Source organism: Engystomops pustulosus, chromosome 3 (genome assembly GCF_040894005.1).
Source record: "Engystomops pustulosus chromosome 3, aEngPut4.maternal, whole genome shotgun sequence".
NCBI lineage: Eukaryota > Metazoa > Chordata > Amphibia > Anura > Leptodactylidae > Engystomops > Engystomops pustulosus.
In genome coordinates, this window is record NC_092413.1 from 196,084,182 (window position 1) to 196,110,999 (window position 26,818).

The 26,818-nt window shown below is 41.4% G+C and overlaps 1 protein-coding gene and 1 long non-coding RNA gene across 2 annotated transcripts in view; one reads left to right on the forward strand and one right to left on the reverse strand.

Annotated features, from left to right (window-relative positions):
- LOC140120688 (uncharacterized) overlaps positions 1-26,123 on the forward strand; it is a 64,850-nt gene extending 38,727 nt beyond the window's left edge. The window contains exon 3 of the long non-coding RNA XR_011853945.1: positions 25,976-26,123. This is a non-coding gene — a long non-coding RNA (uncharacterized lncRNA). The remainder of the gene's footprint in view (positions 1-25,975) is intronic.
- LOC140122542 (ribonuclease H1-like) overlaps positions 1-26,818 on the reverse strand; it is a 294,177-nt gene that overhangs the window by 164,899 nt on the left and 102,460 nt on the right. The window lies entirely within an intron of this gene.

Below are 26,818 nucleotides of genomic sequence, written 5' to 3' on the forward strand. Positions count from 1 at the left end.
CACTTCTTTCCATTTCTAAGTTTTCGTTAAGTAATGGGTTCAACTACAGTTTTTTGCACCAAAAAATGTTGCAAGTTTTAGACAATTTGAAAAGATACATGTCATTTTCAACATTTAGCACATCTTATAAAGAAGATAAATGTGTCTTACTGATGATAAACTAATGCTCCGCAGACTTCAGTGCAAATTTCAAAATTTCAAAAAACAAAGACAAATGACCCCCTAGGTATTTAATTAGTTTTATAGGGAAGATTTGAATTTTTAGGTTTTTTACAATTGAAAGTTTTTATTTTTACTGTATTTGCATCCCTCACTACTGGCAGATTGCAATGATATACTTAAATGACAACTCCAGACCAGTTCACCGCTCCCGGTAACGTAACTGGGAGCTTTGATCCCTGCCAAGATGGTGCTGCCAGGAATTAAATGCCTCCAGTGACTTTCCCACAATCGGCGTCGGCACTGATCGCGGGTATAACTGCTGGGTGTTTTTTGCATAATGCAATAAACGCACAGTCTCTATGAAGACGCCTCAGCAATACAGCTGCATTGCAGTACATGGGGATTTTGTAGATGATCTGTTACTGTGTGCCATCGGCACACCGGGTTACTTCAGGCCACAAAGAGGACATTAAGTAGGTAAAGTAGCAGGTAAAATATGGACCCTGGAGGATTACCAGTGTGGGTCTCCATCAATTGGGCAGCATCGACGGGTGGATCACCCCTTGATTAGGCAAACAGGATATGCACAGTAGGGTGAAACATTCCAAGACAGATCACAACAATTCATGAACCCCAGAGAATGGCCATAAAACTTTGGATGATTACACCCCCAAACAGTTTTGTCTTAGCTTGAGACAAACTAAATATACTAAAACAAAATACTAAACAAAATATTTAATATTATTTTTTTATCTCACACCTTAGAGTAAATTGTGTTGTAAGAATGTGAACTGTACAAAAATGCATATGTTGATTTAGATACCAGTTAAATATTCACTAAGGTAAACCAAGGTCGGAGAATACCCTTCATTTCGTTGAGTTTGTCTTCTTCATCTCTTCATGTCTCCGGTAGAAGGTCCTGAATGTACGCCTGATGATTCTTCGGAAATGACACTAGGACACTGAGCCTGCTGCCCTTCCAGGTGACAAGCCGCCATATTACAAAGGTTAGTGCTTGTTACACACGTAGGTCCATGGCCTCCTCTCAGCCTGCGAAAGGGCGGCAGTGAGGATGTCAACATCCGATGTGTGACATCCCGAAAGCGCTGAGCGAGAGCCTGACCTGACAGCACTGAGGAGTTACAGTTTAGGGAATCAACAGAAAGTTTATTTTATGCCAAGTACATCAGTTAATGTGGAAAGATTTCCCGTTCCATTTTGTCAGTTTGCCTCACTTTGTATAATTCTGCTGAGGCTGAATTTGAAGATTTTTTTTAAATATGAGGAATTTCTAGTGGATGTAATACTATAAAGTGACGTTAAATATTTTGCACATTCCTGGAAAAATTAAGCACTGGTAGTAAAAAGAACTGAAATTCTAGGATAATTTGGAACCTCTGCATTATTTAAAGGAAATCAACCACTTGGATTAAGGGTTTTAACCTAAGCATATTTATACTCTGGCGTGTTCTCCCTGAGACAGGATCAGTTTTTCGTGTAGCTGTTAATTTGTGAAGATGGACTTTTAAAAATATGCAAATGACCCTGAAGGGCTTCTGCGTACATCATAGATACCCCTTCTGTCTCCAGAAATTATTCACACCTTCTTTCGGTGCTTACTCCCACCTATCCCTGCCATAGAGTTGGTGAAGTCATCTGGGTCCTGGCAAATCCTGCGCATGCGCGGCCGTCTAATCATTGAATCGGCTGAACAATACGGAAAACAATCGCACATGCACAGGATTTACTGAGAAATTTTCGAAATGTAATGCAGAATATTAATATCTAAAATACCTAACAATATTCAGCCCTGCTAACAGGAAGATCCTCTCTGACACAACACAAGATGCTATCCAGTTGAGGAACTGTCTCCCCTTAGCAATAACATGACTTGTGAAGTATTACAATAGTTATAATGTTTCTGAAATTTGATTTGAACATGAACAATGACCATATCTCGGCTTACAGAAAAACCTTTAAATAATTATCTTTCTTTCATGTAGATTATGCCTTTGCAGGCCATCTTTACAGGGATTTACCCCCTTACTGCATTTGGACATTCCTGAACTTCCTGTTGCTTGAGGGGGAGTATGAAGAGAGCTCATGGGCTGAACCCTCTTGACTGCTAGTACCCATTGTGTGTGTCTACTATTTAAATGCTGCCAGCAAAGGTACCAGGGGCATTTAAATGTCAGTGGTGCATGGGCGCCGCCATCTTTGTTCCAAACAGCACGCGCTGTGATGTCATTGGGGCATGGCGATTGGTTGCCAAGACAGCCATGAGTTTGTGTTAAAGGAAATTGCAGTACAGGCGGTCCCCTACTTAAGAACACTTGACTTACATACGACCCATAGTTACAAACGGACCTCTGGATATTGGTAATTTATTGTACTTCAGTCCTAGGCTACAATAAACAGCTGTAACAGTTATCACAGGAGTCTGTAATGAAGCTTTAGTGTTAATCCTGATTCTTATGACAACCCAACATTTTTAAAATCCAATTGTCACAGAGACCAAAAAAGTTCTGGCTGGGTTTACAATGATAGAATATACAGTTCCGACTTACATAGAAATTCAACAAACCTACAGACCCTATCTTGTATGTAGCCCGGGGACTGCCTGTATATGGTAGGAGAGATCAGACAACCTCCAGCTCAAATACCATAAGCGGTCTAAAAATACAGTAAAAAATTAATTTAAAAAAGTTTAATAAAATTACAAAAAAAACTTAAAGTTCAAATCACCCCACTTTCCCTAGAAATAAGGTTTGAAACAAAAATAAAAAAAGGAAAATCATAAACATGTTAGTTATTGCCGTGTCTCTAAATGTCTGAACCCCATAATCAAAAATAGCTTCCGAATGTCAGAATCACCACTTTTTTGCCATTTTGTATGACATAGAATTTTGAATAAAAAGTGATCAAAAGGTCGTACAGTCCCCAAAATGATAGCAATGAATGACAGCTTACATTGATCCAAAAAGTTATCAAAAGTATCAAAAGTTATTAGCAGCATAATTGGGAAAAATCACGATTTTCTTTTGTACAAATTTTTCATTTTTTGGAATCTATTAAAACATAATAAAACCTATATAAATTTGGTATTGCTGTGATCGTACAGAACTAAAGAATAAATTTGAGGTAACATCTGGAGGGCACAGTTGAAGTTGTAAAAACAGAGCCCACAAGAAAATTACACAAATGTGTTTTTTTTGGCCAATTTCACTACATTTGGATTTTTTTTTCCAGCTTTCCAGTGCAAGGCATGGAATATTAAATCACTAAATAGGAAAGTTTGTGACATAGAAAACAAGCTCTTGTACAGCTCTGTACACAGAAAAATAAAAAAAATTATGGACTTTTGAGGATGGGGAACAAAAAATGGAAACCGCATAACAAAAAAGGGCAGTGGCGTTAGAGGTTTATTCCCACAAAGACAAGTTTCTTATATGTACTCAGATAACAAAATAACACATTCTCTAATTCACTGTTATTAACAAAAATACAGCATTTCATAGATATAATTCCAACCTGTCTCTATTAGTCCCTTGTACACAATTTCGGTTTGGGCTACAAGTTGCAGGCAGATAAGGTCTTTATCCAGGGGTGGGGGAGGAAGGCATATAGCAGTGCTATGTTATGGCTGTTTTAGCGATGTTGACAATGTCATGTGTAATATGCATCTCATGGATCTTATCAGCTCTCATTTCTGATCTGTCTCATCTCTCTTTCTATGTCAGATACTAATGAATGTTCAGAAGTTAAAGTGTATATAAACCAGGACCCCTCCCACACTCTTACACTGACCATCAATGAGTGATAGGAGCTAAAACAGCAATACAACTGAGTAAAATTGTAAAGTAAGGTGGTAAAAATGATCTCAAACATCACGAGGGGATTGAAATTTGAGAATTTTTTTTCATGGCACGCCCCTTTGAGAGGCAAAGTTTACAGTATTCCACCCAGGAAAACATATTTGAATATTCTCTTCTTCAAATAAGGTTTGAAACATTTTTGTGTTGCTTCTGAAAATGGAGGCAGCTGGTATTCGTTTGTTGGTTAGGAGACGGAGGATAGGACTACATATCTTCTATCTTCTATGAGATATTGTTGAGCCATGATATGTATTTACGATGAGGAGACCAAGTTGGGCTCAAGTTTGGCAAGAAAACATTGCAAAAATTTCAGTTCAGTTAGATGGACCCAAACACACCGCTAACACTCACACCACGGGTGTTAGCAGTCGGTGTGAAAAGCTGGTTGATGGATCGCTCAGCCGATCCCGAATTTCTCTCTGAAGTCCGGGCACTGACTCAAACATTGCGGTTCACGTGTGCTCATCACTTTTTATGATAATAACCTGTTATACACAATACATTTCAGAATAATTCTAGTCTTCCTTTCCCAGTTCCTTTCTACATCATCAGTTTTTGAAGTGCAGGATCTTCTTTAAGCTATAGCCCCTGTGCTGTACACCCAGCGCCCACACCTCACCTTTTGTTTTCGGCCTAATGTATTTCATGATCTTTCTGTGAATTTGTGATCTTTCAATATTCAGCCATAGCTTTGTTTCATTCCATTATTGATTTCCCTACAAAGTTTCTTTGGCTATTCAATACTTTTCCTTGTTTGTCTCTATAGAAATCTTTTAAATTTCAACCCCGATCTTCTCTGTATTCTGTGTATTCTCTGTTGGCCTTTCTTTGAATGCTCAAGTATAAGTCTGACCTTTTACCAAAGAATAGCTTAGTTTTGTTTCTAATGTGTACAAATTCAACACTTACCAGGACAAGTATAAGTTGTGGCACAGATCGGTAGTATATTCATGGGCTACAGGTCTTTGCTACACATAAAACGGGGGGCAAGGAGGTGTGTCACACTGCCAAAACTGCAAAACTACTACTCCCTGTATACAATACAATAAAGCTTTATTGATTCCTGAGGAAATTGTGATGTACATTCCTCCAGCATTTAGAGTGCACAAAAGAAAAATCATAGACGTAGGCAGGAACATAGATGTAACACAGGAAATAAGGGTAGGGGGGGGGTAGTTGGAGGGGACAAGTGTGGGGGTTATTAAGTTGGTTTGGCTGCTCCTTGAGTCTGTTTATTGTAGAAATCGATAGCTCTTGGTATAAAGGAGTTCATCAGCTGATCTGCCGGTACTGGCACTTCTCGTGCTCCGTTTTTGGAGAAGTACTTGGAGCAATAGGTGTAATGTGTTTCCTGCAATGGAAATTAACGTGCTGTAACTCCTAACCTGCCAAATGCTGTCGATTGGGCTCAGGCTATCTCCTACAATGCTATGTGACCTTCTGGAGATTTTAGCCAACCTATTATATAATTCCTTTCTTTTGATTGACCCTCCCCAGCAGACAATGATAGCAAAAGTCAGAAGTGTATAAAGTAGACAGGAATGGATAGAGTATGGTGTCCTGTGGTGCTCCTTGATAACTGACCACAGGTTTTAGTTGTTCTTTGCCCGACTAGGACGTTTTGAGATCCTTCAGTTAGCCAGTCGTGTGTTTCACTCTTTGTTTCATTGCAACCAATTGGTAAGATCAAAAAAGTTCTTTTTTTTTGCATTTATGTACACTCTGTATTCCATCTTGAAAGAAAAATAAACAGAAATATAAATATTTTTGCTAATTTAATAAAAGAAAAACGGTGACACTCATATTTAACTCACATACTGTCCATTTGCTTCTGATCCTCCTTGAGATGGTTCTACTCCTTCATTGATATATAATTAAATTCACTGGCATAACTAGAGTCCTCTGGGCCCCAGGGCAAAATTCCCAACAGGGCCCCCCTCACTATGCCCAAAAAAACATTGAATCCTACTCCCCCATTTCAGTTCTTTATAATGCAATACTTTATAGATTCAGCAGAAATACCCCCCACAGTGGACATCAGTAACCCCCCCCCCCCTCATAGTAGACATCAGTAATACCCCCCACAGCAGACATCAGTAATTACCCCCACAGAGTAGACATAAGTAATTACCCCCCCACAGTAGACATCAGCTCCCGTTGATGGGTATGATAGAGCATCACTACTACAGCCAATCAGCAGTGCATCACGAGCCACCATCTATGAAATGTCACCAATGTCATATGTCTTCTGACATAGTACAAAGCATACTGGGAGGTACTGTGCTGGATCGCTTGCTGGAAAATCAGAGTAGGATTTTCCCGTGGACCAGAGACACTTACTTATAGATCCAGGCACCATCACTGTGGTACTCTTCTTATATTTGTAATCCATGGCTTCCTTCCTTCTAAAATCAACTTTTAAAATTATGCTAATGAGCCACAAGGGCTCTGGTGGATGTTATCAAAACCCCATGTAGCTTCACAGACTTTTACATTGTGTAGGATCATGTCTCACCATCATGGAACTCCCCCCAAACTCTGCCTGTTGTAACCTCAGGGCAGCAGGGAGTTTTAGCACAGGGAGGGTGAAGTGCACCTGCCCAGTGATGATACAGAACGGAGGAGCTCTGGTTATGCCCCCCCCATAGTCTCTCTCATTAACATAATTTTAAAGTTGATTTTAGAAGGAAGGAGAACATGGATAACAAATATAAGAAGATTACCACAGTCACGGTGCCTGGATCTATAAGTAAGTGCCCCTGGTTTATTATGATAGATTTTGATTTCCTTTATGATAGATTTTGATTTAGACCTGTCAGCCTAAATTATGTCCCCATTCAAACTTAGCCACCTCCACTCCCCAGCCCCTTTCTATTGATCTTAAATTTATCCTCGTGTCTTCAGGAAAAGATTAGGAAAATGTACCTTGATTTTTTGACCTCTTACCAAATGCGGTCAGGTATAATCATAAGGGGGCGTGCCAGCACTCCTCTATGTATTGCAACCACCACCCCCCTGGTTACAGTTCTCACGTTTTTGCCGGCAATGATGGCATCCTGTGCGCAAGCGCTATGTTCAGGGCCATGTCAGTCACTCAGGCCGGCATTGTAGTGCACATGGACACACAAGCGCGAGAACTGGAACTCAGGGGGGTGGTGGCTGCAATACATAGAGTTATGAATATACCAGACCCCATTTGGTTTGAAAAATCAAGGTACATTTTCCTAATTTTTTCCTAAAGACAGGAGGATAGATTTAACATCAGTAAAAAGGGGCTGGGGAGTGGATTAGGTGGCTATGTTTGAATGGGGGTATAATTTAGGCTGACAGGTCCTCTTTAAGGAATCTTATTTTTTCATGCAGAAATCCTTACTATGCTTCAAATAACTGTGTTAAAAACAAAAACATTATAAAGTACACTGTCCAATAATAAAGTAATGAAATGTCGGGATATTCCATTTTAGAAAATAAAGTATTTTTGGACCAGTGATGGAGGGTGATGTTGGAGGATAGGGTTGTTACATCTCCATTCATGTTTCTCTAATGAGACGTAATGTGTTTCTCGAGTGTTTTGATGCAGTCACTTTTTGAAAACATGTCATGGAGAATAGAAGGTCAGTGAGCAGGTCAGCGCACGGAGAAATGTCATTCGTGAACTGATAGTCACGACCAATTGTTTGAAGCCTGAAAAGCTTCATGTTAGTGCAGGTCTCATTGATGACAACTGACTTGAATGATGATAAACAATGTAAACAGATTGGATTTCTCAGCATCCGTGTCCATTAAGATGCGAATAAGAAAATATAAAAAACATCTTAGCTGAGTCAACGCTGCATTTAGCTACTTTCTACTCATCATTAATTCTGTAAACAGGCACTCTCCGGGTTATGTACAAGATAGGGTCTGTCGGTTTGTTCTTAAGTTGAATTTGTATGTAAGTCGGAACTGTATATTTTATAATTGTAGCTCCAGCCCGAATTTTTTTGGTTTCTGTGACAATTGGATTTTAAAAATGTTGGATCGTCATAAAAACCAGGATTACCAATAAAGCTTTGTTACAGACACATTTAATAACTTTTATAGCTTTTTATTGTAGCCTAGGACTAAAGTACAGTAAATTACTAATATCCAGTGCTGCATTTGTAACAAGGGGTCATCTGTAAGTCGGGTGTTCTTAAGTAGGGGACCGCCTGTACATCCTTTTTCCCTCTCTAGATCAGTATTTCACAGTATACAGTGGGCTGCAAAAGTAATTAAACCTCTTGAATATTTTTTATATAAGGTGCAGCACCAAAAAAAAGATTGTTGGACGGATGAAAAAGTCACACACTTTTGTACAAATATACAAATGTATCTACAAGCTTTGCACATCTGGAGGCTGGAATGTTTTCCACTCTGATCTAGAGCAATGCTGCAATGAAATCAGATTGGAGAACTTTTGTGAACAATAATTTTTAAGCCAAACCATAAATTCTTAATCAGATTTAGATCTGGACTGTGACTGGGCCATAACACATAAGTATGATTAGATGTAAACCATTCCATTGTTGTTTTGCCGGTATGTGTAAGGTCGTTGTCCTGCTGGAAGGTGAACCTGCGCCCAAGTCTTGAGTCTTTTGCAGCCTCTAACAAGTTTTCCTCCATGATTGCCTTGTATTTAGCTCCATCCCTCTATTCGTCAACTCTGAGCAGCTTTCCAATCCCTGTTGAAACTAAGCATCTCACAGGAGCAGTGTTGGATTGGCCCACCAGAGTACCAGAGGATCCTCCGGTGGGCCCAGGCTCTAAACCAGTACTGGACCCCAAAGGTACAGCAAAATACCATTAATTTGGAGTCTGTTTTCTAGAAGCGGAGGTTGGGTCCCTTGTATAGTTTATCTGGTGGGCCCAAGGAACTCCAGTCCAACACTGCATAGGAGGACAACAGCTTGCCTTACAGTGGGCATAGTATGTGCTGGGTAATCATCAGTATTGGCTTTTCTCCACACATAGCGTTGGTATTTAGGTCAAAAAGTAAAATTTTGGTTTCATTGGACCAGCGTACCATGTTCCATATGCTTGGTCTGCATAGCCTTTTTGCAAACTGCAGAATGAATGTCACTCTTCGATAAAGGCCACATTTGTTGAGGTCACCATTGTTGTGCTGTGGACAGATTCTTCACTCTAAGCTGTGGATCTCTGCAGAACTTCCAGAGTTACCCTTGGCCTCTTGGCTGCTCTTCCATGTCTGGGCTTTGAGTTTAGGTGGACTACCTTGTCTTAATAGACTATCAGCCATGTTTGTCCCATGCTCCTTCCATGTACGGATGTGACAACTTTATCCCTGAGCTGTCTGGTGGGTTCCTTGGTCATCATGATGCTGTTATCTATCAAACCTCTCAGGCCTACAGTAAACAGCTGTAGTCATACGGAGAATATGTGAAATACTAATGTACTTTATTCGTTAGGTGGCTTCTAAAGGCATTTGGACACATCAGTGTAAAGATATTAAATCCAGATGCATGCCACATTTTTTAAAAAGTTTTTTAATTTTAAACAATTTTGAAAAGCTCGTGTCATTTTCTTTCTTTTTTTTTTTAAATACTGTACTTGATGTCAATAAAGGGGGTTGGCCATTATAGCAAACTTTAACAAGCTAAGGCCACTTATATTGTACTTAGGTTTCTTTCATATGAACATATGATTTCTTTAGTTCTGTATTTCTGGGCCGTATTAACCCATAAATACATGACATTTTTCATATATATGTGCACGTATGTCACTGTATCAATACCGTCTCCGTATAAAATATGGTGGGCTGGCAAATGATGGCTAGCTGATGGATGGATGACTATTAGCTGGCTGACTGAATGCACCTCCCACTGGTTCGGGTCTCCCTGGATACTGCACTTATATACAGCAGCATACGGTGCTCAACTGTAGGCAACACATATTTTAAACATTCATATTGACTTCTATGGGGTATGTGGAACGGAAATACTGGATAAAATAGGACTTTATATTTTTTTTACCTCTCGCTGACGGTACAGTTTGGTATGGTGGACAATATGGCCATATATGGATGGTCGTATTGCCCATTTTAGTGAACGTGGCCATACGTTCATGTGAAAGAAGCCTTAGCCTGTTAATGTTTGCCATTTGCCATAGGTCATGTGATCTCCAGGCAGCAGGACTTCATGTCATCTCCTCCATCCTGTTGGCCTTCAGTGGATGGAAGAGGTGTGCAGTCATCACTGTGTCATGTACCCTCTGTCATAGCCACCCCCTTATCAATGTCTAAGTACTGAAATTGTATTTATCTTAGGGAATTAACTACTAAATCCTTTTTTTCAGCAATCTGCTTAGCTCCCCCAAGTGGTCACGGAAGGCAGCCAGAATTATGATTATAAGAATATTAAAAATATATGAGTTGTTACAGGCTTCAACAAATTTATTGGCGGAAGTCATACTCTCCAACCCCAGGCCCACCAATTTTACCCGGTCCTGCCCAGTCTTTTTGTTTCCAGCATAGTAATAGCACCCTTCCTAACAGTATGATAGTTTAGGGTATACATACTATATACCTGTAGTTGCATTACTGTCCCCCATAGTTTTTTTTTTAAAGACATTATAATTATAATGCCCCCTTATAATTTCGCTAAGTGGATGCTACAGGTATAATGCCCCTTAGTGGTCCCACACAACATAATGAACCCGTAGAACACTTTAGTGCCCTTATAATATAATACTACTTAGTGACCCCACAAAAAACATAATTTTCAGTTAAACTAAAGCCACACATATTGAAAACATGGCTGAAATCTGTGGGTATCTTCGGCTGTAGGTGTTACTGGTGGATAAGATTTTTGTAAATACAAAATACCATCCTCTTATTCTTATGGGTTAGCCCCAAGCTAATTTTTGTGGTCTGCATTATACTACCGATAACTCAAGGTTTTGGCCCCTTACACAAAAATGACTTTGGTGCGTCTGTCATAAATCATGGGTTATGAGGCCCCTTCTTATGTTAGGTGCTAAGGGGAAGTTACTATAGATGAGCGAGTATACTTTTCCGAGCTTGATGCACGTTCGAGTATTAAGGTACTCGAAACAGCTCGTTGCTCGGACGAGTATTTCCCCTGCTCGAGATCGAGCATTTAATTAAAAAAACACAGTGAAAAACAATGAAGAATAGAATAAAAACAGTGAACACAGGATCATTTAAGTGAAAAACACAGTGAAAAACACAGTGAAGAATAGATTACAGATGATCTGCTTACTTGTCGGAAGATACGCGCGGAACGGTGCAAACAAAATACTATGTGAAGAACAATATATATGTGTGAAGAACACATTGAAGAACACGGTGAGCAGGACTGAGACACCGGGGAGCAGCACAGAGACACCGGGGAGCAGCACAGAGACATCGGGGAGCAGCACAGAGACACCGGGGAAGCGGCAGCACGGAGACATCGGGGAACAGCACGGAGACATCGGGGCAGCGGCAGCACGGAGACATGGGGCAGCAGCAGCACGGAGACATCGGGCAGCAGGGAGACATCGGGCAGCAGGGAGACATCGGGCAGCAGGGAGATATCGGGCAGCACGGAGACATCGGGCAGCACGGAGACATGGGGCAGCGGCAGCACGGAAAGATCGGGCAGCAGGGAGACATCGGGCAGCACGGAGACATCGGGCAGCAGGGAGACATCGGGCAGCAGGGAGACATCGGGCAGCAGGGAGACATCGAGCAGCAGGGAGACATTGGGCAGCAGGGAGACATTGGGCAGCAGGGAGACATTGGGCAACAGGGAGACATTGGGCAGCACGGAGAGATCGGGCAGCACGGAGACATCGGGCAGCACGGAGACATCGGGCAGCAGGGAGACATCGGACAGCACGGGGACATGGGGCAGCACGGAGACATCGGGCAGCAGGGAGACATCGGGCAGCAGGGAGAGATTGGGCAGCAGGGAGACATCGGGCAGCAGGGAGACATGGGGCAGCACGGAGACATGGGGCAGCACGGAGACATGGGGCAGCACGGAGACATGGGGCAGCACGGAGACATGGGGCAGCACGGAGACATCGGGCAGCACGGAGAGATCGGGGAGACTTCAGTGGAAGAAGAGCAGCGGATCCCGGGACAGCGTACCTCCCGACAAGTAAGCAGATGTGCCGAACATCTGCAATCTATTCTTCACTGTGTTTTTCACTTAAATCATCCTGTGGTCACTGTTTTTATTCTATTCTTCACTGTTCTTCACATCTGCTAACTTGTCGGGAGATAATATACGAGCAGAACAGTGAAGAATAGATTGCAGATGTTTGCTAACTTATCAGAAGACATTCTTTTTCAATTAATTAACACATTTTATTCCTGAACCATGGTCCCTTTGAAAAATGCTCGAGTCTCCCATTGACTTCAATGGGGCTTGTTATTCGAGACGAACATTCGAGCATCAGGAAAAGTTTGTCTCGAATAACGAGCACTCGAGCATTTTAGTGCTCGCTCATCTCTAGAAATTACCTTTGCCCTATAAGATAATGTAATTAGCACCTGGTCTGTAGACCGACTGCTCCCACCTCCCTCTGTGATTTTCCTTTCCCCATCACTAGAAATGTGCATTGGTTTCCTGTGTCCCTTGAATGGAATTTTTAAATGATACAGACTTGAAGGCTCCAAGCCATGTGTCTTAAAATGGCTTAAAATGTGTCTAATAAAAGGTAGAAAAGAGACACCAATGAAGGAACATAAAATACAAGAAAACCTTGATAATAACAGAGACATTCAGCAAGTAACACAACCAGATTTGGCTTTTCCATACAAATATTGACCACCAAATCCAGAGAATTTGCATTACTTGAGGGGGTGCAAGACCAGGAGACTTGGGCTCCTTTCACACGAATGTTTGAAAACTGTCATATGCTACTCGTACCATTTTCATACGGGTAACAAACAGTCACATTTATTTCAATGAGCAATCCGACCATCCATTTACATGGCAGTATTGTCCACCGTACCATACTGTGATCGAGCCGTAAAAAAAATATAGAGTATGCCCTATTTTCTGCAGTATTTCCGTTCCGTATGCCACATAGATGTCTATGGGAACATTTAAAATATGTGCTGCATACGGTTCTGCATTATAAAATATTCTATATAAGTTCTGACTTACATACAAATGCAACATAAGTTCAAACCTAAAGAACCTATCTTGTACGTAACCCGGGGACTGTCTGTACAACTTTTTTATTTGATTCTTACTTTGCAGATCTGCCTAAATCTTTTACACAGTCCTACAGATTCTGGTGTAATAAAAGAGTTCATGAAACAAACTATAAGATGAAGGGATTGTTATTATTTTTGCAGTGAACTCTTTGTCTGGTTTCATGCCGGCTTTCCTTTAACATTACTCCGAGGAGTGAATCCATAAATTCCCTCTGCAGTCTCTTAACGCTTTAATGACTCCTTATTGTGGCATTTTTCTACTTTTTTTCGACTAGACATCATTTCCAAGCCTTAGGGCTCCTAAGGTCATATATTTTAGACATCAAAATGACATCGCAGGCACTGTAAAGGTTAAGCAATGCGTGCTGTGAGGGATATGTCACTACTCCTGACTCCATGGGAAGTAAGGACATGTCAGTGTTCATGACCCAGACCCGACTTTTATTCTAATGATTGTATCACCTTTCCACTGACATCCTCTAGTAGTCCCGAGTTCATTTTCCCCTGGATAACCCAGCAAAGAATGACAATGGAGTAAAATAACGTTGCTCTTTTATATATAATATATATTGCTGTAATATATTATTATAATAATATGGTAATATTATTTTCCATCTGTGTAGGTGATATCGTACATACTAAACATTAGAGGTATATGGACTTGGATAAGAAACTAAAAAATAATATATCTAAATTAGAAGACGCTATCACAGAGACAAAGAAATCCAAGTTCAAACGCGATACACAAGACTATATTCTCAATCAAGTGTATGACTGGAACAAATATAAAAACCTTAGGAAACCAAGATCGATCCTGAAAAATAAAGAGTAGCATAGACGATCCGATGGCAAAGTGAGCTTTACCGATACAGAGGCGGAATCTTCAATATACACATCAGATGACGGTTCGGATTCTTCTGTGAACCAAAAAAAGAGGAATCCCACATCCACAACAACAAAAAAAAGCGGATAAAAAACAACAACAAAAAAAGGCAAAAAACGACGAAGAGGTGGACGGAAACACAGTAAAAAATCGATACCCACTCAGACAGCAGAAATAGCAGTTTCTCCAGTAATCAATTTATCTAGCTACATTATAACTGCCGAACAGGAAGAAGTTATATCGAAAGGTCTGAATTTTTCTCCGAACACTAATTTCGACATTTTCCAAACCCTATTGGATGTAAACAAATTCGCAAGAAATGTAACTATTCGGAAACATTTCTCTGACATGAACTCGACAGGTATAGACAATGGGCCACATTTATCACTTCTGTGCGCCTAAGTGTAGTAGTTGCGCCTAAATTCGGGCGCACTGTTTTGCCAGAATTATCACAAGCTACAACCATCTGTGATAAGTATATTTTCTGCCTCTTATTAATCACTTTACTTTAACACAGTTTAGGCGCAGTTTAGGCGCAATGTTAGATTCAGGCACTTACATGTGATCCTGCTACAAGCTCCTCTCTGCTTCTCCCACAGCCAAGAATGAAGATAACACTCACAGCAGCACCCAGGTGTGTGACACCCTGCACCCAGTGACCTCCTCAGCAGTGGCTTCTCCTGGAGGCAGGGGCGCACCTGCCATGAGGCGAGTTGAGATTCTCGCCTCAGGCGGCGCGCTTCCTGCTATACTAGGGGACGGCGTCGGGCTCCCGACCGCCGGAATGTGTTACGGCCGGTACATCACCCCGACCCGCCGCCCATCACATCCACCCGCCGCCCATCACATGCACCCGCCCGCGGCCGGCACATGTACCTGCGCGCGGGCCGTCACTTCCCCCACAGCCCGCCCATCCATTCAACACGCGCGCGGCTGTACCTGCGCGCCCACAGAAATTTCCCCCTGCGCACCGCCCTACACTTCCCCTTGCGCGCCCGCTGACACTTCCACCCCCCGCAGCCCGCCTAGCTCATCCACCGGCCCAGCACAAGTACCACTCCCCGCCCCAGCCCAATGTCCGCGCTGGGTCCGCCCCCCCCCCTTCACGCTCCGTTTTCGAACCCCCCTCGGTCCGTGTCACTGCCAACACCCCCCCCCCCCGCTCCGACATCCCCGGCAACCGCCTCCCCCCCCCGCTCCGAAATCCCCAGCAACCCCCGCCCCCCCCCCCCTGCTCCGACATCCCCGGCAACCCCCTCCCCCCCCCGCTCCGACATCCCCGGCAACCATCTCGCCCCCCCCCCCCCGCTCCGACATCCCCGGCAACCCCCCCCCCCCTTCCACCAGAGGACAAGGCCAAAGAGAAAAGAAGAAAAAAGAGTAAAGGTAACTTCTATGTATGTATATGTGTGTGTATGTATAGATTTGTCTGTGTGTATTTGTATGTATATGTGTATGTATATATGTAAATATACATATATATATATATATGTATGTCTGTATATTTGCTGTATATACTGTGTATATATATATATCTCTGTATGTCTGTGTGTACATTTATCGTGCCACCATTTAAAATATACTATATGGCGGCACGCTGTATGTATTATATGGTATATGGCGGCACGCTGTATGTATTATATGGTATATGGCGGCACGCTGTATGTATTATATGGTATATGGCGGCACGCTGTATGTATTATATGGTATATGGGGGCACACTGTATGTATTATATGGTATATGGGGACACGCTGTATGTATTATATGGTATATGGGGGCACACTGTATGTATTATATGGTATATGGCGGCACGCTGTATGTATTATATGGTATATGGGGGCATGCTGTATGTATTATATGGTATATGGCGGCACGCTGTATGTATTATATGGTATATGGCGGCACGCTGTATGTATTATATGGTATATGGGGGCACACTGTATGTATTATATGGTATATGGCGGCACGCTGTATGTATTATATGGTATATGGGGGCACACTGTATGTATTATATGGTATATGGGGGCACACTGTATGTATTATATGGTATATGGAGGCACGCTGTATGTATTATATGGTATATGGCTGCATTCTGTATGTATTATATGGTATATGGGGGCACGCTGTATGTATTATATGGTATATGGCTGCATTCTGTATGTATTATATGGTATATGGGGACACGCTGTATGTATTATATGGTATATGGCTGCATTCTGTATGTATTATATGGTATATGGGGGCACGCTGTATGTATTATATGGTATATGGCGGCACGCTGTATGTATTATATGGTATATGGGGGCACGCTGTATGTATTATATGGTATATGGGGACACGCTGTATGTATTATATGGTATATGGCGGCACACTGTATGTATTATATGGTATATGGCGGCACGCTGTATGTATTATATGGTATATGGCGGCACGCTGTGTGTATTATATGGTATATGGCGGCACACTGTATGTATTATATGGTATATGGCGGCACGCTGTATGTATTATATGGTATATGGGGACACGCTGTATGTATTATATGGTATATGGGGACACACTGTATGTATTATATGGTATATGGCGGCACGCTGTATGTATTATATGGTATATGGCGGCACACTGTATGTATTATATGGTATATGGCGGCACGCTGTATGTATTATATGGTATATGGCGGCACGCTGTGTGTATTATATGGTATATGGCGGCACACTGTATGTATTATATGGTATATGGCGGCACGCTGTATGTATTATATGGTATATGGGGACACGCTGTATGTATTATATGGTATATGGGGACACACTGTATGTATTATATGGTATATGGCGGCACGCTGTATGTATTATATGGTATATGGGGGCATGCTGTATGTATTATATGGTATATGGCGGCACGCTGTATGTATTATATGGTATATGGCGGCACGCTGTATGTATTATATGGTATATGGGGGCACGCTGTATGTATTATATGGTATATGGCGGCACGCTGTATGTATTATATGGTATATGGGGGCACACTGTATGTATTATATGGTATATGGCGGCACGCTGTATGTATTATATGGTATAAGGGGGCACACTGTATGTATTATATGGTATATGGGGGCACACTGTATGTATTATATGGTATATGGAGGCACGCTGTATGTATTATATGGTATATGGCTGCATTCTGTATGTATTATATGGTATATGGGGGCACGCTGTATGTATTATATGGTATATGGCTGCATTCTGTATGTATTATATGGTATATGGGGACACGCTGTATGTATTATATGGTATATGGCTGCATTCTGTATGTATTATATGGTATATGGGGGCACGCTGTATGTATTATATGGTATATGGCGGCACGCTGTATGTATTATATGGTATATGGGGGCACGCTGTATGTATTATATGGTATATGGGGACACGCTGTATGTATTATATGGTATATGGCGGCACACTGTATGTATTATATGGTATATGGCGGCACGCTGTATGTATTATATGGTATATGGCGGCACGCTGTGTGTATTATATGGTATATGGCGGCACACTGTATGTATTATATGGTATATGGCGGCACGCTGTATGTATTATATGGTATATGGGGACACGCTGTATGTATTATATGGTATATGGGGACACACTGTATGTATTATATGGTATATGGCGGCACGCTGTATGTATTATATGGTATATGGCGGCACACTGTATGTATTATATGGTATATGGCGGCACGCTGTATGTATTATATGGTATATGGCGGCACGCTGTGTGTATTATATGGTATATGGCGGCACACTGTATGTATTATATGGTATATGGCGGCACGCTGTATGTATTATATGGTATATGGGGACACGCTGTATGTATTATATGGTATATGGGGACACACTGTATGTATTATATGGTATATGGCGGCACGCTGTATGTATTATATGGTATATGGCGGCACGCTGTATGTATTATATGGTATATGGCGGCACGCTGTGTGTATTATATGGTATATGGCGGCATGCTGTATGTATTATATGGCGGCACGCTGTATGTATTATATGGTATATGGGGGCACACTGTATGTATTATATGGTATATGGCGGCACGCTGTATGTATTATATGGTATATGGGGGCACACTGTATGTATTATATGGTATATGGCGGCACGCTGTATGTATTATATGGTATATGGGGGCACGCTGTATGTATTATATGGTATATGGGGGCACACTGTATGTATTATATGGTATATGGGGACACGCTGTATGTATTATATGGTATATGGGGGCACACTGTATGTATTATAAGGTATATGGCAGCACGCTGTATGTATTATATGGTATATGGCAGCACTCTATGTATTATATGGTATATGGCGGCACACTGTATGTATTATATGGTATATGGGGACACGCTGTATGTATTATATGGTATATGGGGGCACACTGTATGTATTATAAGGTATATGGCAGCACGCTGTATGTATTATATGGTATATGGCAGCACTCTATGTATTATATGGTATATGGCGGCACACTGTATGTATTATATGGTATATGGGGACACGCTGTATGTATTATATGGTATATGGGGGCACACTGTATGTATTATATGGTATATGGGGGCACGCTGTATGTATTATATGGTATATGGGGACACGCTGTATGTATTATATGGTATATGGGGGCACACTGTATGTATTATATGGTATATGGGGGCACGCTGTATGTATTATATGGTATTGGGGGCACGCTGTATGTATTATATGGTATATGGCGGCACGCTGTATGTATTATATGGTATATGGCAGCACGCTGTATGTATTATATGGTATATGGCGGCACGCTGTATGTATTATATGGTATATGGCTGCATTCTGTATGTATTATATGGTATATGGGGGCACGCTGTATGTATTATATGGTATATGGCGGCACGCTGTATGTATTATATGGTATATGGGGGCCTGCTGTATGTATTATATGGTATATGGGGGCACACTGTATGTATTATATGGTATATGGGGACACGCTGTATGTATTATATGGTATATGGGGGCACACTGTATGTATTATAAGGTATATGGCAGCACGCTGTATGTATTATATGGTATATGGCAGCACTCTATGTATTATATGGTATATGGCGGCACACTGTATGTATTATATGGTATATGGGGACACGCTGTATGTATTATATGGTATATGGGGGCACACTGTATGTATTATATGGTATATGGGGGCACGCTGTATGTATTATATGGTATATGGGGACACGCTGTATGTATTATATGGTATATGGGGGCACACTGTATGTATTATATGGTATATGGCAGCACGCTGTATGTATTATATGGTATATGGCAGCACTCTATGTATTATATGGTATATGGCGGCACACTGTATGTATTATATGGTATATGGGGGCACGCTGTATGTATTATATGGTATATGGCGGCACGCTGTATGTATTATATGGTATATGGGGGCACGCTGTATGTATTATATGGTATATGGGGACACACTGTATGTATTATATGGTATATGGCGGCACGCTGTATGTATTATATGGTATATGGCGGCACGCTGTATGTATTATATGGTATATGGGGGCACGCTGAATGTATTATATGGTATATGGGGACACGCTGTATGTATTATATGGTATATGGGGGCACACTGTATGTATTATATGGTATGTGGCGGCACGCTGTATGTATTATATGGTATATGGGGGCACACTGTATGTATTATATGGTATATGGGGGCACACTGTATGTATTATATGGTATATGGCGGCACGCTGTATGTATTATATGGTATATGGAGGCACACTGTATGTATTATATGGTATATGGGGGCACAGTGTATGTATTATATGGTATATGGGGGCACAGTGTATGTATTATATGGTATATGGGGGCACAGTGTATGTATTATATGGTATATGGGGGCACGCTGTATGTATTATATGGTATATGGCGGCACGCTGTATGTATTATATGGTATATGGAGGCACACTGTATGTATTATATGGTATATGGGGGCACAGTGTATGTATTATATGGTATATGGGGGCACAGTGTATGTATTATATGGTATATGGGGGCACAGTGTATGTATTATATGGTATATGGCGGCACGCTGTATGTATTATATGGTATATGGAGGCACACTGTATGTATTATATGGTATATGGGGGCACAGTGTATGTATTATATGGTATATGGGGGCACGCTGTATGTATTATATGGTATATGGCGGCACGCTGTATGTATTATATGGTATATGGCGGCACGCTGTATGTATTATATGGTATATGGCGGCACGCTGTATGTATTTTATGGTATATGGGGGCACGCTGTATGTATTATATGGTATATGGGGGCATGCTGTATGTATTATATGGTATATGGCTGCATTCTGTATGTATTATATGGTATATGGGGGCACACTGTATGTATTATATGGTATATGGGGACACGCTGTATGTATTATATGGTATATGTGGGCACGCTGTATGTATTATATGGTATATGGTGGCATGCTGTACGTATTATATGGTATATGGCGGCAGGCTGTATGTATTATATGGTATATGGCGGCACGCTGTATGTATTATATGGTATATGGGGGCACGCTGTATGTATTATATGGTATATGGAGGCACAGTGTATGTATTATATGGTATATGGCGGCACGCTGTATGTATTATATGGTATATGGGGGCACACTGTATGTATTATATGGTATATGGCAGCACGCTGTATGTATTATATGGTATATGGGGGCACGCTGTATGTATTATATGGTATATGGCGGCAGGCTGTATGTATTATATGGTATATGGCAGCACACTGTATGTATTATATGGTATATGGGGGCACGCTGTATGTATTATATGGTATATGGAGGCACAGTGTATGTATTATATGGTATATGGGGGCACGCTGTATGTATTATATGGTATATGGGGGCACACTGTATGTATTATATGGTATATGGAGGCACAGTGTATGTATTATATGGTATATGGGGGCATGCTGTATGTATTATATGGTATATGGAGGCACGCTGTATTGATTTTATATTATATGGCGGATTGTTTTATGTATATTGTTCTTTGTAGTAGCTCGCTGTGTGTATTATATAGTTCATGGAGGGAAGCTCTATGTATTTTGCATTGCTTTATTTTCACATTTTTCACATTGGGTCTGGTTCTGACACTCCTCGATATTTTACATGTATAGGGGGGGGGGGGGGGGGGCGTTTTTCTATAGTTCGCCTCAGGCAGCAGAAAGGCTAGGTGCACCCCTGCCTGGAGGGGATCCCCCAGTGCTGGTCTCCTGCTGCACCCCTGTAATTCTGCACAGTATCCCCCTCAGACACACTGGTGATACTGTGCAGAATTACATGGGGAACAAAATTCTGCAAGCTTCTGCAAACTTGTGCAAACTTCTCTTCTCTCTTGCTGTGAGCTCAGGTTTTGCAGAATATTTTGTAAATAGAAGGTGATGAAGTGTAAATAGAGTCTGCAGCTCCTGTCTGTAATGTATCTAATTGTATCTATTATATGTTCCAGTGTCTGGCTGAGCTTTGCTGCTAGAAATGAGCTCTTCTGCAAAGGGGCTCAGTGCTTTCTTCTCAGATAACGCCACCTTCGGGCTGGAGTGTTTTTGCGCCCGTTTTTGCGCCTAAATGCAAAAGTCGCACGTGATGAATCTCATTAGGCGCAGCAAAACATCTGGAATTGAACGATAGATGAGGGAAAGGTGGTTATTTTTGCTGCGCGGCTAATTTGACGTTTAATCGCAAAAATGGCGCAAAAACGGTGCGCCTAAACGAAAAGGCGCAAAAACAACAGAAAAAACAAGTGATAAATGTGGCCCAATGTTTCAAATATAACATCAACCTCCTCAAATCAAATATTGGCGTTGAATAAAAATATGAATTCATTCCAGGATCAATGTAATTTTTCATTACTTCGGCAACTTGGAAGTGATACCACAGTAGATGAAACGCAAGATCCGAATATTTCATTTGTGACCAAAAATCCTACCTACTATCCTATTACATCAAGACCACAATCCCTGGATACTTTCCAGGAACGTGTGGAAAGAGATTTGATACAGTTAAATAATGAATGCACCTCAAAGAAAATGATAGACAACTTGCATCTTAAGCATAGGAAAGCAATCAGGGAATTGAAAGCCAATAAAGATCTTCTTGTGCGACAAGCGGACAAAGGAGGGGCCATTACCATCATAAATGGGGGACTCTACAAAAAACTTAATATGGATATGCTGTCGGATACAGAAACTTATAGAAAATTACAAGTCAATCCAACTTCGGACATACAGCGTCATCTGAAGAATTTATTGGACGGAGGAATACATATGGGAGCGATCACACAAAAAATAGCAGACTATATCTATGTGGAATATCCAGTTATTCCCATATTCCATTCATTCCCGAAGGTTCATAAGCAGATGTTCCCCCCACCTCTCAGGCCCATAGTAGCGGGTATCGGATCATTGGGCGAGAGACTGGGAGAGTGGGTGGATCATTTGCTTCAACCCTTAGTCACTTCCATCCCAGGATACATTAGAGACACTAAGCATGTAGTAGGATTGCTAGATCATTTTCCATGGCAAACAAATTATATGTGGCTAACATGCGACGTAGTCGCCTTATACCCATCTCTAAATCATGATATTGCTATACGGAGTCTGTCTTTCTGAATAGGTATAGTCCATACTCAGATGTCATCCAAGAGTTTATTGTCCTAGCTGTACAGTTTCTCTTAAAAAACAATTATTTTTCATTTGATGGCGAGTTCTTTATCCAGAAGTGCGGAGCCGCCATGGGGGGCAGATGCTCCCCTTCTTTGGCCAACATATATATGGCCATATGGGAGGAGCTGTTCCTCTTTACTCCAGACAATCCTTTCCTCTCCCACATCAGGTGGTATGGTCGTTACATCGACGACCTCCTCCTGGTGTGGGGAGGGACAGAAATAGAGGCATTGGATTTTGTCCAGTACTTAAACGCCAACGACATGCATTTGAGATTCACACATGAGACCTCGAAAAAAGCAATACATTATTTGGATATTACATTAGTTGGCCATACCCATGTCTATGTTGAACCATACACGAAACCTATGGCCCTGAAATCCACTCTCAATGCTAAGTCATGTCATTCTAAACAAGTAATTAAGAACATCCCGGTCGGCGAACTAATTCGTATGAAATGTTACTGTACCAGCTTAGATACTAAACAGGAATATTAATAAAAAAAGTGAAGAACTCATACAGAGAAACTATCCAAAGTGGATGATACACAGGGCCAAAAATATTGTGGAAAAAATACCTAGACACAATCTATTAGAAGAAAAAAACAGAAAACATATACATCAACATTCAAGTATCACTTTCTCCACATGCTACAGTTTACAATACCGTGACATCAAACGTATTATACATAAACATTTGCCCATTCTATACACAGATGACAATTTAGTCAAGGTATTACCTGAAAAAATTAACTGTGTAGCAAAGAGGGCTCCCACTCTGGGTATGGAACTGTCACCAAGTCTCTTTGTATCGAACATCACATCCAGTGAGAATTGGTTACAAACTTTTATAGATGTGGACACAGAAAATGTACATGTTGCCGGTATGCATCCCCTAGTAAGACTTTCCAATCTACATATACACAATCAGTGTGCAACATATCAGGGTTTATTAATTGTAACACGTCATTTGTGATATATATGATTACCTGCAAAACATGCCAACTTCAGTATATAGGCTGTACGTCCTGTCCTCTTAAAGTAAGGATACGCAGACACATCTTAGATGCAGGCAAAAAAGATGCAGTAAATACATCTATGGTCTCCCGTCACTTCCTTAGTGTGCACAATGGGGATTGCTCCAATCTGTCAGCCGTGGCTATTGAAAGAGTTAAACGTCCGAGAAGAGGTGGAGATCACAGAAGGAAACTTCTAAACAGAGAGACCTTCTGGATTTTCACTCTTCAAACGAGAGTCCCGCATGGCCTAAACAAACGGCAGGATGTTATACATCAGTATTGATTCAGTTTAAGTGTGTTTTGTATACTTGTTTAGAGTTTTACCATTTACCTGTGCTCGGACATTTTAGTATGTATCAACCCCCTTGTCCCGTGGAGCCTAATCACATGACTCCGGGTAGATAGGGATAAAAGCTGACTGCAATCAGTGTGGTGGTAGCCATGAATAAGGAAAGTTGTTTCCAAAACGCGTAGGCAACAAGTGGTCTCCCCGCTACCCTGTGTAATGTATTAACGTGTTTGTTATATTGCCATACGAGCTGTTTTTAGCCGTGATCATTAAAGAATTGGATTTTACCTCACGTGGCATCTTATTGGAAGCTGGATGGAATTTGTTGTATATATTAGAGGTATATGGTTATATTTTAATACTCTCTATACTGTCTCATCCTTACCACTAATCACCAGTTATCAGTTTTATACTTTGACTTCCTGACTAGTATATTTCTAGTTAGTGGGGTTTGGAGTAATCTTATACTTATATGGTTTTATGTTTTAAGCCAGGATTAAACTTGTAATATTTAAATGATAAATTCTGGCCAAACTTTTTAATTAATTATAAGATATATTCCTCATTAAAGGGGTTTTCTCACTAATGAAAGTTAGGCCCTATCCACGGGATAGGGCCTAACTTACTGATCAGTGGGGGTCTCAGTGCTGAGACCACCACAAATCGCAAAATTGAGGGCCCATCAGACCCTTTGCCGTTCCGTCAGATTAATGGAGCAGATGGCCGCGCATGACCGTTCTGCCCCATTAATCTCTATGGAGCTGATGGAAACTGCAGAGCGCCGCGCTCACCGATCTCCGTCAGCTCCAGAGAGATTAATGGAGCAGAACGGTCATGCGCTTCTGTCTGCTCCATTAATCTGACGGAGCAACGAGGGGTCCAATGGAGACCCCCACTGATCCGCAAATTAAGTCCTATCCTGTGGTTAGGGCCTTACTTTAGTTTGTGGGAAAAGCCCTTTAACCTTAACCTTGATGTTCCAATCTTCAAGATATTTCCCATTCTGCACAAGTTTCCTGGAACGCACTACCATGGATAACCTTCTTTATTCCCAATTTCCATATTATAAAATGAAAATACAGTAGGTTTGGAACCCCTAAACCTCCATCAAGCCTCTTGCATCTCGGATATAGTGTTCCAAACCTTTGCACCTATTCCTGAGTCAGTAGCCACATTTGAAAGATCCCAGGTACCAAAGAATATTGCGGTCAGGTTACTTGAGTCTGCTAGGCCCCACTGTATTGCGTATTGTGAATGCAACATGAGAAACTCTATCAACTGTGCACATTAAATTCAGAGCAAGTGCAGTAAAGTGAGGTTTCCTGATTTTAGCCTTGCTATGCAAAATGTTCATGAAACTGGGGCCATATTGTCTTTACCACCTCGAATCTTTGGTCAGTACACCTCTATTCTCTGTGCAAGTGACTTAAATTCAGAGCATGTGCAGCAACATGGGGTGTCCCTACTTTGTCTTTACTATGTACAGTGCGCATGCGCCTGGGGCCGTATTGGCTTCACCGCCTGGAAGTTTGGGTCAGTACATCTCTATTAACTACTTCAGAGCATGTTCAGTAAAGGGAGGTTTCAAGAATTTGGCTTCACTTTGTGCAGTGTAGATTCTGGGGATGTGGCCACTGACACAAGTAACATAGAAATGTTATGCATACTGGGGGTTTGGGGCCTCAAATGTTGCCTTTAAGTGTTTTCTGAAAATATAAGCTCATTTTTTCTTGTCTTTTATTTATCAGGAACCCATTTCTTCATTCAACACTAACCCCCATGTACTCTTACTGCCTGGTGAAGATTTATGTATACCATCCTAATGCTGGACCATTCTACAAAACAAGAAATTGTACTTTTTGTGTCATTTTCTTCCTTTACAAATTGTAAACACCTTTGAACAGAACCATCATACCTTGTTAATTCTTCTGTTACTCTGTATTTATCTTTAACTTATTTTATCTTCAGTGTTAAATGAAGATGTGGGGGCTCATTTATCAGGTCTTCTACGCCACAAAAGTGGGGGACCTGAAAGGGTGTAAAGAGGGGCATGACTGGTATGGCAGTGGGACGGCAGGGGGCATTTCTGTCCCCATGCCGGTGCACTCACTACAGCCAGCATCTTTTTCACACTGCCTATCGAACACATGTATCCAGCTGTGCCGTAAGCCTCTTAATGTATCAAGCTGTGCCGTAGGGGCGGCGGGGCTATGAAACACTGGCGCCTGAGCGCTGTCGTATCATAAATACCCACCATAATCTTTATATAGTGCCATCATATCATAAAGGTCTTAATGAATCATGGGGTAGCACATTCCGGAGATTTGGTGAAGCTGGGGGGGGGGAAGTTTGTTATTATTATTGTTATGTCCATTTCATATTAAGTATTCTTTGGGGATGGACAACTTTAAAACAGTTATCTCTGAGCCCATAGAGTAGATATAGGGGCACATTTGCCTTGGAGTTCACAGAAAGTGCATTGTTCCGACGATAATGCACTGTGCCGCGATTCACTAAGATCGTGCCCCCGATATCCTGCATGTGTCACTTCCTCGCTCAGGTCCGCCGGAGTTCACCTTCTTCTCCCTGGT